General features: G+C 44.5%; 1 protein-coding gene across 2 annotated transcripts in view; it reads left to right on the plus strand.

Annotated features, from left to right (window-relative positions):
* The window catches only part of HIPK3 (homeodomain interacting protein kinase 3), a 116814-nt gene that overhangs the window by 35428 nt on the left and 68829 nt on the right, over positions 1 to 12557 (plus strand). Inside the window, exon 1 of one of the 2 annotated variants that reach the window (XM_075502074.1) lies at positions 1327 to 1563. The exons of the other annotated variant lie outside the window; for it this stretch is intronic. The gene's annotated coding sequence lies outside the window, so the exon portion shown is untranslated. Of the gene's footprint in view, positions 1 to 1326; positions 1564 to 12557 lie in introns of those variants that run through there. 2 annotated transcript variants of the gene reach the window in all.

Below are 12557 nucleotides of genomic sequence, written 5' to 3' on the forward strand. Positions count from 1 at the left end.
GACCAGTCCTACAAACCAACCACTAATATTTAAGTGATGTATGCTATTAGGGGCATGTTGTTACTGAGGGCGTATCCTGTTATTTTGTCAAGAGTTGAGCAAGGCAAAATGCTGAACTGTAACGTGGGGCACAAAATGGTCATTACGTTTGCTCCGTCCTGTTACTTGCATAGCAAGTGATGCGTTTGATGGTGTCTGGCTAACGTGGCAGGGACTGCTCGCCAGGGAGAGATGGCAGACCAGCTCTAGAAGGTTGGTGCTTCACAGTTGTTTTTCAGGGCTGGGCAAGGGAGGCTCTTTATCGTATAAAGCAAGGGCACTCATTTAAACGAATTTGGAGTTCACGCGTTCATTCTCACATTGTCATCTTCTAAGCCACAGGTCTTTGAGCGTCAGATCTTTTCCCTGACGCCAGTTTCCTCATTGTACATGTTACGTATCTGTGACTGTTATGGGAGTTGGCAGCTAATGAGATGGGGAAGAAGAGCTCACCAGTTGGTGTTTGATGATTAGGATTGCCGTCACTGGAGGGCTGTTAGAGGTTTTGCAGGTGCTCCTCAGGGAGCTCTCCGAAAGCAGGAGGTTGCCTTCCTCCAGGTAGTGACAGACCGGGGCGGGCAGAGGAGAGTTAGCCGTAGGAGCATCTTACGTTGTCCTCACACGGCTTCCCGGGGGGACCGTCAGCTGCCGGTGAAGAGGCAGAGAGAGGGTCGTGCCTCGGCTCCGCCGCTGAGCTCCTGCTAGGGGAGATGACGGCCGCACACCTGCCTCGCCTGAGGTAGGGCAGGGTAAGCGCCGGGCGGTACTTACAGCGCCGGCGCCCAGCTTCGTCTGGGCCAGGGGGCTGTGACCAGCGGGGGAGTTTTGTTTATGCGCTTAGGGGCTGAGAGAGGGCTCGGGGCGGCTGCGGGCTCGCCGCGCTCGGGGAGGGAGGGGAGCCCTCGCAGGGCCGGGGGGAGGCAGCGGAGGGCGGCGGCGCGGGGCGGCTCCCGGCTGCGGCGGGCGTCGCACGGCGGGGCCGGGCGGGGGCGCTGCCGCTACCGCCGAGGCGCGGGGCCGGGCCGGGCGGCGGAGCCGAGCGGGCGGGCGGCGGGAGGGCTCCGCAGGCTGGGCCCCGCTGGTTGGGCGCGGGGCCGGGGCACGCCGGAGCGGGGCCTCGGTGCGGCGCGGCCCGCAGGCCCCCTCCGCAGCGCTCGGCGGGGCCTCGTCCCGCCGCTCCGGGGCGATGGGCGGCGGCGGGCGCCGCTAGGCCGCCGCGGGCAGGGCAGCGGCGGAGGCGGGAGGAGGCGGAGGCGGCGGAGGAGGAGGCGGCCGGGGGCGGGCTGGGTCCCTCCCCGGGAAGATGAGGCGGAGGCCCGGGCTGCCGAGCGGGCTGAGCTGGGGCTCTTCCCTCCTAGCCGCCAGGACAAGATGGCAGCGGCCGAGCCGGCGGCGGCAGCAGGAGCGGCGGGGGTGAGGGGCTGAGCCCGGCCGGAGCGGCGCTTCCCCGTGGCGCTCCCGGAACATGCCCAGGGCGGCGGCGGCAGCTCCAGCTCGGACGCCAGCGCGGCCCGATCCGTGAAGGTGAGCGGCCGGGAGAGGAGCGGGGCCGTCCCCGGCGGGCGGAGAGGGGCGCTGCCTCTACCCGCCGGCGGCTTTCGCCTCCTTCCCGCGGGGGGCTCCGAGGCGAGGGGCCGGGGCTGACTTTACCCCCCTGCCCCGTGGCGCGGCGGCGGCGGCTGCTGCTGCCCGCCCTGCAGGCGCGGCGCGCTGCTGCCCTTGCCGGAGCCCGGCGGCGGGGAGCGGGCGGCGCCGTTTCTCCTTCCCGTCGCCCTCGACGGCGCCTGCTCCGCCGCGTCCTCGGAGTTTCCCCTTCCCCGGCGCGGGGAAGTGCCCGAGCCTGCCGGCGCGGCCCGGGCTGCCGGCGGGGCTGCCGCCGCCCGGCGGGGGGAGGCGTGGTCGCTCGCCTCGCCCGTTACTGGCCGCGGGGCGGCGGCGGGGCCAGGCGGGCTCCGGCGGTGCCCCGCTCCCCTCCCGGGCGCGCCGCGGCCGCCTCCTTGTATGGTGCGCTCGGGCCGCCCGGCCGGCGGCGGCCGCTTCCCCCGCGCCGCGCGGGGGGTCCCGCGGGCGGCGCCCGGGCGCGGCGGCGGCTCCTCCCGTTACGGGTCCCGCTCTCGGCTGCCGCCGCCTCGGTGGCTCCTCGTAGCCCCGGCGGGACCCGACCGCCGTCCCTCGTCCCCCTGGCCCCTGAGAAGGGACCCGCGGGACCCCCGCCCCTGCGCTGTGGGGAAAGTTGGCGCTGGGGCGGGAGGAGCAAATGGTGCTGAGGGGCCGGTATAAATAAAAACAACTGGAAAGGAAGTAGACGCTTTAAAATTTGGTCAGTTCCCAAGAACTAGCTCTGGAAAAACAGAGGGGGTTATTGCTGATGGCTCTAACGTAATGATTGCAGCAGGGATTGTGCTGGGTTTGTTCTGGTTCTTGATTCATCGTGGCATCAACTATAAAACTGGCAGAGGCATTTGCATGTGTTTAGCACTGTAGGAAATACTGATTTTTCTTTTTTTTTTTTATTTACACGAAGCCCTCAATTGTCGGTACTGCGTGCTTATATATATATAAATATCTTTCTTTTAAGGCTACACTTTTGTTACTAGCTGTTGCATCTGACTTAAAATGTCAGTGCCAGAAACTGTGATGGTTTCCTTTTTTGTTAACTTGGTAAGTTGTTTTGAGACTCCCAGGCTTGCCTTCCCAGAAACTAAGTGGCTCTCTGATGTTTTTGCATCTTCCTGCTTGCGTATAACCTTGTTTATTTCAGTTACTTTAGAATCTTTAAACTGTGGGGAAAATGTGGTATTAACACGAGAGACAATTATATTAAGTAAAGCCACAGTTGTTGATAACAATGCATATTTTCTGTGATTATTTTTTTCACCCCAGTATTACCTCCCATTACATCATTTGCAAAAACTTTATGCTCTGATTGATTTCACACAAAGTAGAAAAGCTTGGCTGGAGCTGAGGACTTACTTTCTGACATAACAATAATTCCGTAACAGAGTTAATTTGCTAAAGGTTTCTATAAGCTAAGTTTTAAAATTCACACAGTAACTGTCTAATAAGTGTGGCAGCCAGCAAAGAGATTAATTAAGCATCTGGAAAATAGGTCAAGACTGTATTACGAAGTGGCATGGTGAGATCGCAAATAAATAGAGCAACGTGTTAACATGGACTTACTGGGAGAAAACTGATACTGATATAACAGTGGTGACTGCTTTATCTATGCTGCCACAAACCATTTATGGTAACGCACAGTGAGATGATGTTTATAATCATGTAAAACAGGAATTAGAGTTTTCATTTAATGTGCTTATTACTGGGGACTTCTGTTGTAGTGCGAGTTCTGCTGCTTGCTCAGGGTGTGGCATTGCTTGTGCTTGAAAATTATTTTTTCACAGATATGTTTGGCTAGGTGCTCTAATTTGGGTTGTGGTGGTGGTGTGTGGCTCTCTGGGTTTGAGGACACTTTGTAATCAGAGAGATTCCATCAGCTGGAATAAAGTTTCATTTAAAAATTGCTCAGGAAGCTGTCCCTGACCTGGGGTCTCTGCCGCTGCCTGTGATTTTTCTTTGTTTGAGGTTTTTTGTGTTTGCATGTTTCCTCCCTCCTATCTTTCAAGCAACTACCTACAGAAACAGGGAAATGAGACTGGCTCCTGCATAACGAGATGCCAGAGACAAAGACAGGGTGTGGGGAGGAAGAGTGAGCTTTCAACTCAGAGAAATTGATGCAACTTGCAGAAATATTAGAATTTGTGTGTGCTGCTTTTCTTGTTGTGTGCTTCAATTTACAGCAGTTGCTTCAAAACAAATGTTTTGGAGGCGATTTTTCAAAAAGCATCTGTTGATTAATTGTGTCCCTTAAAGGGGATGGGAGGCTGAGCAGGACTTTCACAGGCAGAGTGTTAGCTTACCAGCTCCTGGGTAGAACAGAATTAACTATGCTTAATTCTCATGAAAATCCCAACCTAAACTTGTAGGAATATCAGGCTTCCCCAAGCTTGTGTGTTTAGGCATGTACCTCTCTGTACTATTTTAAGGGATTGCACTCTTCCTGTTTTTAGAATAGTTTTCTCTTTAACAGTATAGCCTCTTTCTTGTATTTTCCATTCTGCCAGTATGCTGATTATAGCAACAAAGATCCTTTTGACAAAACGGTGCATTTTGAAACAGGAATTTCGTAGTTGGCTTTCGTGCGTGTGGGGAGAAAAGCATTGGTAACGGGCACAATGCTGTCATTTGAGGCTGAACATGTGTTTCAGAGGAATGTTAAATACAGAAGGAAAACTGCTTTTATTTGAGCTAAATTTCGCTATTGCAGTGTGAGGACTGTAAGGTACTGTGGCATCTGACTGCTGTGCACATACAGAATAGTTACTGTAGGCAGTATCGCTTTCTGCACAGAACTTTGTGGAAAAAAGCACAGAACGTCTATGCTTTTTTTTTTTTAATTACTTTTTATTAGACAAGCCTTAGCTTTACGGAATATATAATTATTTTATTCCCTATGCAGAAGCATTACAGCTGAGGTAAACTGCTCCATTGACTAACAGGAGTATGAATCGGATAGAGCAGGCCTGAGAATCAACTGGTGATACCTGATCGAGGGAAGAAGAAACATGGAAGTAGGATGTCCTCGTGGTGATACCAGTGCTCCTCAGTTACGTGTTCGCTGTTGAATTTTGTGAAATAGTATCCACCTTTCATACTTTGAAAAAGCTTGATTGTACCTTTTTGTGTTTTCTGTGTTTCTTCAATTCCCTGATGACATTATAGTGCAGTTACAGGAGAATCTCAGAAGTCTGGGCATAGGATTACTTTGAAGAAAACATCCTTAGCACTCCACTGAAACAATGAAGCTCCTGTAGATGGGTTATGTAAACTCAGAGCTGGTCAAATACTTATTTTCAGCTGGTCTAACTATTAAATTTTATTGCCTTTGAAAATAAGGGAAGTAAGAGTTGATGCTGGGGGACTTTTACTAAGTTAATGTCTCTGTTCCTAAGTCACTGAAATATTCTTTTTACTTGCTTATCTCTTGACTGAAAATTGGAGATGTTGTGGAAATATGTATTACTTTTTCAATCCAGGTCTTGGAAGAAAAATTCATTCTTCGGGTGAAGTATGAGAGAGATCTCTGCGTACCTGAAACTGTATTTCCGAACTCTGGTTGGGTTGTGCGTGAAACCAAATACAAAGCGATTAGCAAGAATGAGCACTGAGCGTGTTAGAGGTGACTGATGAGCATGCAGTATACCTTAAATAACAATGTTAACTATATTTAAAGCAACTTTCAATAGCTAGCGCTATAAAATGGATTAGTAATGGGTTACCTTTTCTGACTTCTACAGGCAGTGAACACCCTCTATTTGACCTGAAATAACCTATAATGAAGCATAAAGGCTGGAAAATCCTGTTACCTGTTCTTGGCTTCCCCTGCCTCCCTCTATAGACTGTTTTAATTTAGAGCATCTATCTCTTTTACAGATTTCCAGAGGAATTGAAGCTCTGTTTCTCTTCAGAGGCACTAACTTTTGAGTGACAGATGAGCAGAGGAACAACATATAATTGTGAAAGTGGTTTTTAGTCTGTGACTCTGTTTGATAGCGTAGTATTTCCTATAAGGTGGTCTCTCTTTTTTTTTCCTTAATTCTTCAGTTGTTTTATTTCAATACAGTGAATGTTGGGAAAGATGGCAAGAATTGGTGTGAGTCTTGTTTTTAGATGCAGTTTGGGGATAATCTTTGTACAGTTTTGTATTTTTTCACTTATGTCACTATTTTTTTTCATATAGTGACTTAATATTCCACTTAAATTTTGAGAGTGGGTAGCTTTCTGACAAAATGGGGTTAATCTCTAGCTTAGCAGTTTTGTTTGAAAATGGAAGAAGAGCCAAATAACTGGAGTGTTTTTTAAGCCAGTCAATTCAAGTAGTTTAGTTCTGATTTTTTTTTTCTTATTCAGTGACTTGGAATCAGTTTAATTCCAAAATCTCTCCCTATGTTACTAACTTTATGTATTTAATAGTCCCAGCATTATGTAAACTGTTTGTACAGTCTTTTTTCACCTTGTGTTTTCAGGAAAAACTAGAAAATATTCCTTTTTGGAAGTATGGCCTTTTCTCCAGTTCTATTGTGCCCTACAATATTTGCGTATAACAGGATGAAGCCTAGAAAAATGTTAAGTTCAAGTTCCAAAATGCAGCAATAAAATAAGACCCAGTAAAATATCCAAAGACGAAACAGATACAAGAAATATTTTAATATATTTTTAGTATGATTAAAGCTACAACCACTATCTCCATATTAAAAAAGTAATTCAATTCTTATGTACAGAGAATTATTGCATGTTATGAGTGACACTCCCATGAAAAAACCTATTTTTAAAATCAGTAATCTTAAACTCATGTGACTCTTTCCATTCTTGCTAAAATAATTTAACAGTTCTAGAAAACTATTTTAGTGCTCTTAAAGCATATTACAAATTAATATGGTTAATGCTTTTCATGTAAAAAGGCGGCTATTATAAAATGAAAATCCCTTCATGTTTGTATAAACATTACTTGCTGAATATGTATGGTGCCACAGTAATTACCCATTCAGAATAAATGGTGGAAAATGTAGGGACCAGAAAGCTCAGGTGCCAATACCTGTGCCATTAACATCCTCGTTAAAAGAGGAAGGTGTGGCTGCAGGTGAGAGATGCTCACGGCCACTTTCCATTCCTGTCGGAAACCACTCTCTGTAATCCACCAACCTGAGCATTTCTTATCCTCCTCTGTACTGGAGGCCGTGCGCCTTTAGATTACTACACTGTATTGGCCTGCAGCTGTTTTTATGTGACTGGGACACTTAACGTCCAAGGCATGAGATTGGCAAGAACTTAAATTGCTGAGTGAGACAAGATTTTTATCACAAAGCTGAAGCTTGGCTGTTGCCTTGCCTTGGGGCAAGTGGCGTCCAGTACCTGAGAAAACTTGCTTTGGGTTGTTTTAGGAGTTTTGCTTTAGTTTTACTTGACTCTTGGGTAGAAGGTGAACCGTGAGATGGAAGTGGGTCTCCTCACCTTGTGCTCACCTTGTCTTGAAGCATGATACAGTGAGATAGCAAAACCAGTCCCTGGGCAGGAAAACTGGCAGTAGAACAGCTTCAGCTGGGATTGCGATAACTGGTGCAGCTGTGCTTTGTGTGGGGCTGGAGTGTCTTCATTGCAAAGATATTTGCTGCTTTTATTAGTGTGACCAAATCCCTCCAGGCTGGCTCCCTAGGGTCTTTGGATGTGAATTGACATCTGAACCTTTCTCTGATCGTGCTGGTATCAACTGAAACGAGTGCCTACCCACAGAAAGGAGCTAGCGTAGGCTCAAGGTCTGAATGAGAAGGTTGTCATATAAATGCAAAAGCGCAGAGGGAAAGCAAACTTCAATCCTGATAATCAATACAAAGTTTATTGTAAGGGAAGCAAGGAAAGTTTTTTTTTTTTTTTTGCTGGGGATTTAAGCTCCCTCTGGAAGATAAGAGTAATCACTAGCATCAGGTATTCATAAAAATTATCTATATGCACAATTTTGTCTGAAACCATAGTAATTTACTTTTGAAAAGTAATTTACTTTTTCATATGTAGATACAAAAACACATTTCTTCTCTCTTGTTTCCCCAGTCTATGTGGTTTACGACTTTGTTTTGGTCCTTTGTCAGTGGTTTACAAAAAATGGTGTGCTAACCTTTATCTTATGCCACTAGTTTGAGTAAAATGTACTCCTTCTTTTCCCCCTCTCCCGTATGGTGCAGGCTTTGCCTGTATTGGTACACAACAATTGGTGGAACTTGCACAATTTCCAGAAGGCTTTTTATTTGTTTCTTGTAAGATGTCTTTCTGCCTCTTTGACTGAAAAGCTGTTAGTGTGCATCATTGCCTTGTAAACCTCTTCCTTCCTGTGTTTTCCTAGAAACTTCGGTCATCTGCTATTTCCTACCCTTTTCCTTCCAATTATTCTGTTTTCTTTTTTTTTTTTTTTTAATACTTAGAATTGCTTGCTTGTCTAAAATCTGTCTGTTCTAGTTGAGAAGTTTTTTCCACAGCTTGTTTTTGAAGATTTAAACTATTTATAGGGGTAGAGGAGGTCCTCACAAGATCTTTATTCTTCAGCACTTGAATCTGCTGAACATGGGAATTTTGGTGTTTGGGATCTTACTTGTGAAGCCCTTTGGAAGGAACAGGCTTTGTTCCTAAGAGGGGAAAAAAGCTCTTTGTCTCCTCTTTCCTTATCTATTAATATCAACTTATTTTGTGATTAAAGAAATTAATTGGTATTCAGCCTAATAGGAATAGATTGCTTTCATGAGATTCTGAATGTTTTTTTAATACCTTTTCTTTATGGCTTTTGAAATGATGCTATAGGCTAACTTACTCCTTTGACTGTGACAGCTCTGAGCCCTGCACGAGGACGTCGTGGGAGTTTTCCTTAAGAAATATTTTGGGAGCTCTTTGCAACAAGTGCTCTTTGAGAATAAATGTGTTTTTAAAACTCAGTTGAAGAGATGTATAAACTTTTGTTTTAAAGATTAAAACAAGAGTGAATGTTAAAAGTTTATTTATTCTACAAATAGAAGGATTATTAAACATGGAAGGGAACACAACAGAGGAAAACCTGACCTACATTTATCAGTATTATGCTCTAGCTAGCGGGGTCATATGCTGCATGTAATCTTGCCTTTCCTTTTGCACATCTTTCTGTATAGTTAAATCAGTAAGTTCCTCTGCATAGGGGAGAGGGAAAAATTTCGTGCGCTAGTGGCTTTGGGAAACATTATAATATAGGTTATTACAGTTATTGATTTGTTCGGGGGCAAAAGGCTGAGCCTTCTGTGAGAGAGTATGCAGTTCTAATGTACTGATTTTTGCCTGTAGGAAACGCTACTTCCTCCATGTCTTTAGAAGTGTGAAAAGAAGTGGTAAACACCTATTTTCCCTCCCTTCTTTCTTTATTGGTCTATATATGCCATGTTTAATTTATACAGCTATTTTCAGTAAGCAACCAGTGCTATCTTCATGGTGTTGCTTACAATGAAAGAAAAACACTGGTTATATAAAACCAAAATATTATTTAAAACACAGTTTTAAGTAAGGAATTTGTATTCTAAAAAAGATAAAAATAAGGACTTTGAAGAGTTCTCATTCTCTGTGTGTGTGTGTATATATATATAAACTTTCAAACATATACCTGCTGAGATGTGTATGTATATATATGTGTGTGTATATACCTCATTAAGTATATGTTTGAAAGTTGCTACTGGGTATAGCTAGAGTGAATGAACTGAAGACTGTAGCATTCAAAGATAAATCAAGAGAAGGATGTTGGATTAGATGTCTTTATTTTTTTACAGTTAAGTCAGAGTTAAAAAAAAGGCTAAGAATTCATATTTACTGTAACATTTCTGTTGCAGAAGGAATTTGAATATGATCTAGGCATGCTGTCTTGGCAACTCAGTAACTGCTTGATAACTAAGTTCTTGTTGGTCCTATTGGAAAAGTGATTATGATTTTTCATGCATTTGGGGACACTTTTCACTCAAATGTTACTTACTGCTAGATAATTCTCAATGCATAGAAATCACTTTTATACACCTCCTGAGCTGTGCTCTCTTGGTACAGTAGACCCTGATTTACAAATTTTTGCATCACGCGTCAGACTCGGTGGGCTTGCTGAGTTATTTTTGTGTGCGCTGTTGGAAACTTAATGTGCAAGTCCTGTGGGAAGAACAGCAGTTTTGTGTCGCTGTACTGATGTGTGCTCTGTCCAACTGAAAATCTTTTATAACAAAAGGATGAAAGATAATTTTGAATAAACCTCTCCTCCCCCTTGAGTAGTTTAGAGGAGTTGCTGAAGAATCAACTTTATGTAAGTAGGATCCCTTCATGGGCATGCAGATGTTCTGGCATACCAGCCGTTCTGTTTTCCATACTACGTTTTAGGAGGTGAAGGAACAAAGCTGAAGTAGCAATGAGGAAAATAGCCATCTAGGTTTATATTCTTACAGGAGCTCCATTTGATATTGTCTAGAGCTATTCTAAAATGAAACTCCTAAGTAAATTTCTTAGCTGGGTTGGTCCACTTCTAATTATAAAAAAGCCCAGCAGACTGAGCACGCAAAATTAAGCAATGAAATAAAAATAAAATGGCTGGAAATAAGAAGGAAAAATGGCAAACATATTTGTTTAGGAAGTTTTGTTTTTTTTTTTTTTAAAAAGACAATGGCATTTGAACAGGTGGTTTACCAACAGGCAGTTTGAGCTAAACCCCTCTGTCAAATTTTATTTCTGCTTTAGGTAAGGTGGCAAAATCTTTTGGGAATACTGACAGCAATGGAAAAAGCGTGGCTTTGTGTTACCTCTCTGCTAACCTTGATCCCTCTTACTGCGTTGAAGAGTGACAGACAGTAGCAGTAGTTTGAATACATCCTTTGGCACTGTATCGTTGTGCAGAACCTGAAGGTGTGGGCTCTCCTGAACGCCACCGTTAGGGACTTTTGTTTCAGTGTGCCTACTGTTTTCAGGTTTGAAAAGAATTAGTCTCTTTTAAAAGAAGAGATTAGGCTGGCGAAGCCCCGGCTGGTTGAAACACGCTGTTTGTGTTGATGGTGGCACATTCTGATTTGGAGAGCGTGCTCTTTCGGCGCTGGTGGCCAATACTGTGCTGCTTGTGGTTTCTTTTCAGTTGCATAACAGCTTCTTGCCCAGCAGAAAAATAAATGCTTGAAGTATTGTTCCATTTGTCTCTTTAACTATGATTGCAGTCATATTGGCATCACAAGATTTAGCTTTTGATATTTGTGGAAAATATGAATATAGAGATTGTATTCTTCAGTACTGCTACAGGTACAAATGATAGCATTGAGTCATAGGAGTTCACTGATATTTTATGTAAAATATGTTTGTGTTCACTGGATGGCGTTAGTTCTTTTTCCAAGTTTTGAGACAATGGTGTGATTGAGACTAGTTTGGATCATGCTTAAATGAACTTATGTTTTCAATTTCTGGTATCAATGCAACATTGGCAGTGTCCAATTTAAAAAGTCTCAAATGTTGCACACAGCTAAAGTCAGCCTTGTAACACTTTTCTTAGGTAGGTAGAATTGCAGTTTGGATCATTTTATTGTTTGCTTCTCACTAAGACTCTCTCCAAGCTTGGAACCAACCTCTGGCCTTCCAGCCACTGCTTCCACCTTCGCCACTGATCTGTGCAGGACCGAGGTTTCACGTCAGGCAAAGGCTACCATCGGCTCAGCTTAATTTTGTTGGTGTATGATGAGCCAAAATTCCTGAGCTCTGAAATATCTTACATGTTTTAATCAAAGAACGTAATCAGTGCTTTTGTCATTAAACTTCTGGGTCTCTGGTTGCAACCCCTAGAACCGGGTGTTGGCTTCTTTGGTGAGCCAGCATCAGAGCTGCCTCTGCATCTCACTGTTCTCTATGGTGGAGTGTGTGTGTGCCTGTGCAGTTCACGTCCAGTATTGCCTCCATGGTTATGCGAGGAAACAATTCATCTGGCACGTGTTACTTGGAACACCTCCCTGCTTTCTCCTTTGCTCCCTCCCTTCCATGGATCAGAGATCTGTTTGCAGAGCTGGCTTTGAGGTGGCTGGAGGGTGGAATTCCCTGGGCGTGTATCTCTTAACTCTTTGCACTTTCTGAGGATGTGTTTTCCTTTATAAATTGTGAGATACCTCAATTGCCAGTGCTTTTGTTATGAATCGTACAGCTGGAGTAAGGGAATTCCTCAGGGTGAACAGTTCATGGGTATGACAGCACGCAGATCAGTACAGCTTGTTCGGCTACATATCCAAAACAAACAATAACATAGAGGTGCTGCTACTACCAGTAATAAGGTTTCTTCTGGGGGGAAAGAGAGGGCAACTAATTCAGCTTTGTATTTGGTAAATAACTTGAAAAGCTGGGTGGCACCTAATAGAAAAAGAACAATTTTTTTTCACCTGGGAAAAACGACAGTTAGTATCCTTATGGTGTTTTCAAAGTGATGGATAATGTAAATAAAACATAAGTGCTTCATAAGTGCTACTGCTCAAATTGTGCATTTGCTGGAAGTTACTGAGCTTTTAGAAAGCCTCCCTTGGTGCCCAGCTGTGCTGCGAGAAGGTGTGCGAGTGTTGGAACCGGTTCTCACCCATGGAGGCTTGAAAGAAGTGGGAAAACAAGTTTTCTTGAGTTAAATTGTAACTATAGTATTAGGGGGCTGCCCCTAGCTAGGCTTTGCCTGCTGGGGATTTTACTACAACAGCAGCAACATAGTGATTGCACTTCTTGGGGTATTTAAAAGGGGCTGTTCATTTTGCAGAAGAATTAAGGGTATGGTGTGGCAATTTCTCTTCAGCTCTGCTGCAGTGGTCTTACTAACTAGTTTCTCTGCTACATGCCCCCACCCTCCTTACTCTGTTATGAGGAAATGTCAATTTATAGTTAATAATTAATGGTGGTCAGGTCTGGAACAGCCT

The sequence above is a fragment of the Mycteria americana genome, chromosome 5 (assembly GCF_035582795.1).
Source record: "Mycteria americana isolate JAX WOST 10 ecotype Jacksonville Zoo and Gardens chromosome 5, USCA_MyAme_1.0, whole genome shotgun sequence".
In the NCBI taxonomy this organism is placed as follows: Eukaryota; Metazoa; Chordata; class Aves; order Ciconiiformes; family Ciconiidae; genus Mycteria; species Mycteria americana.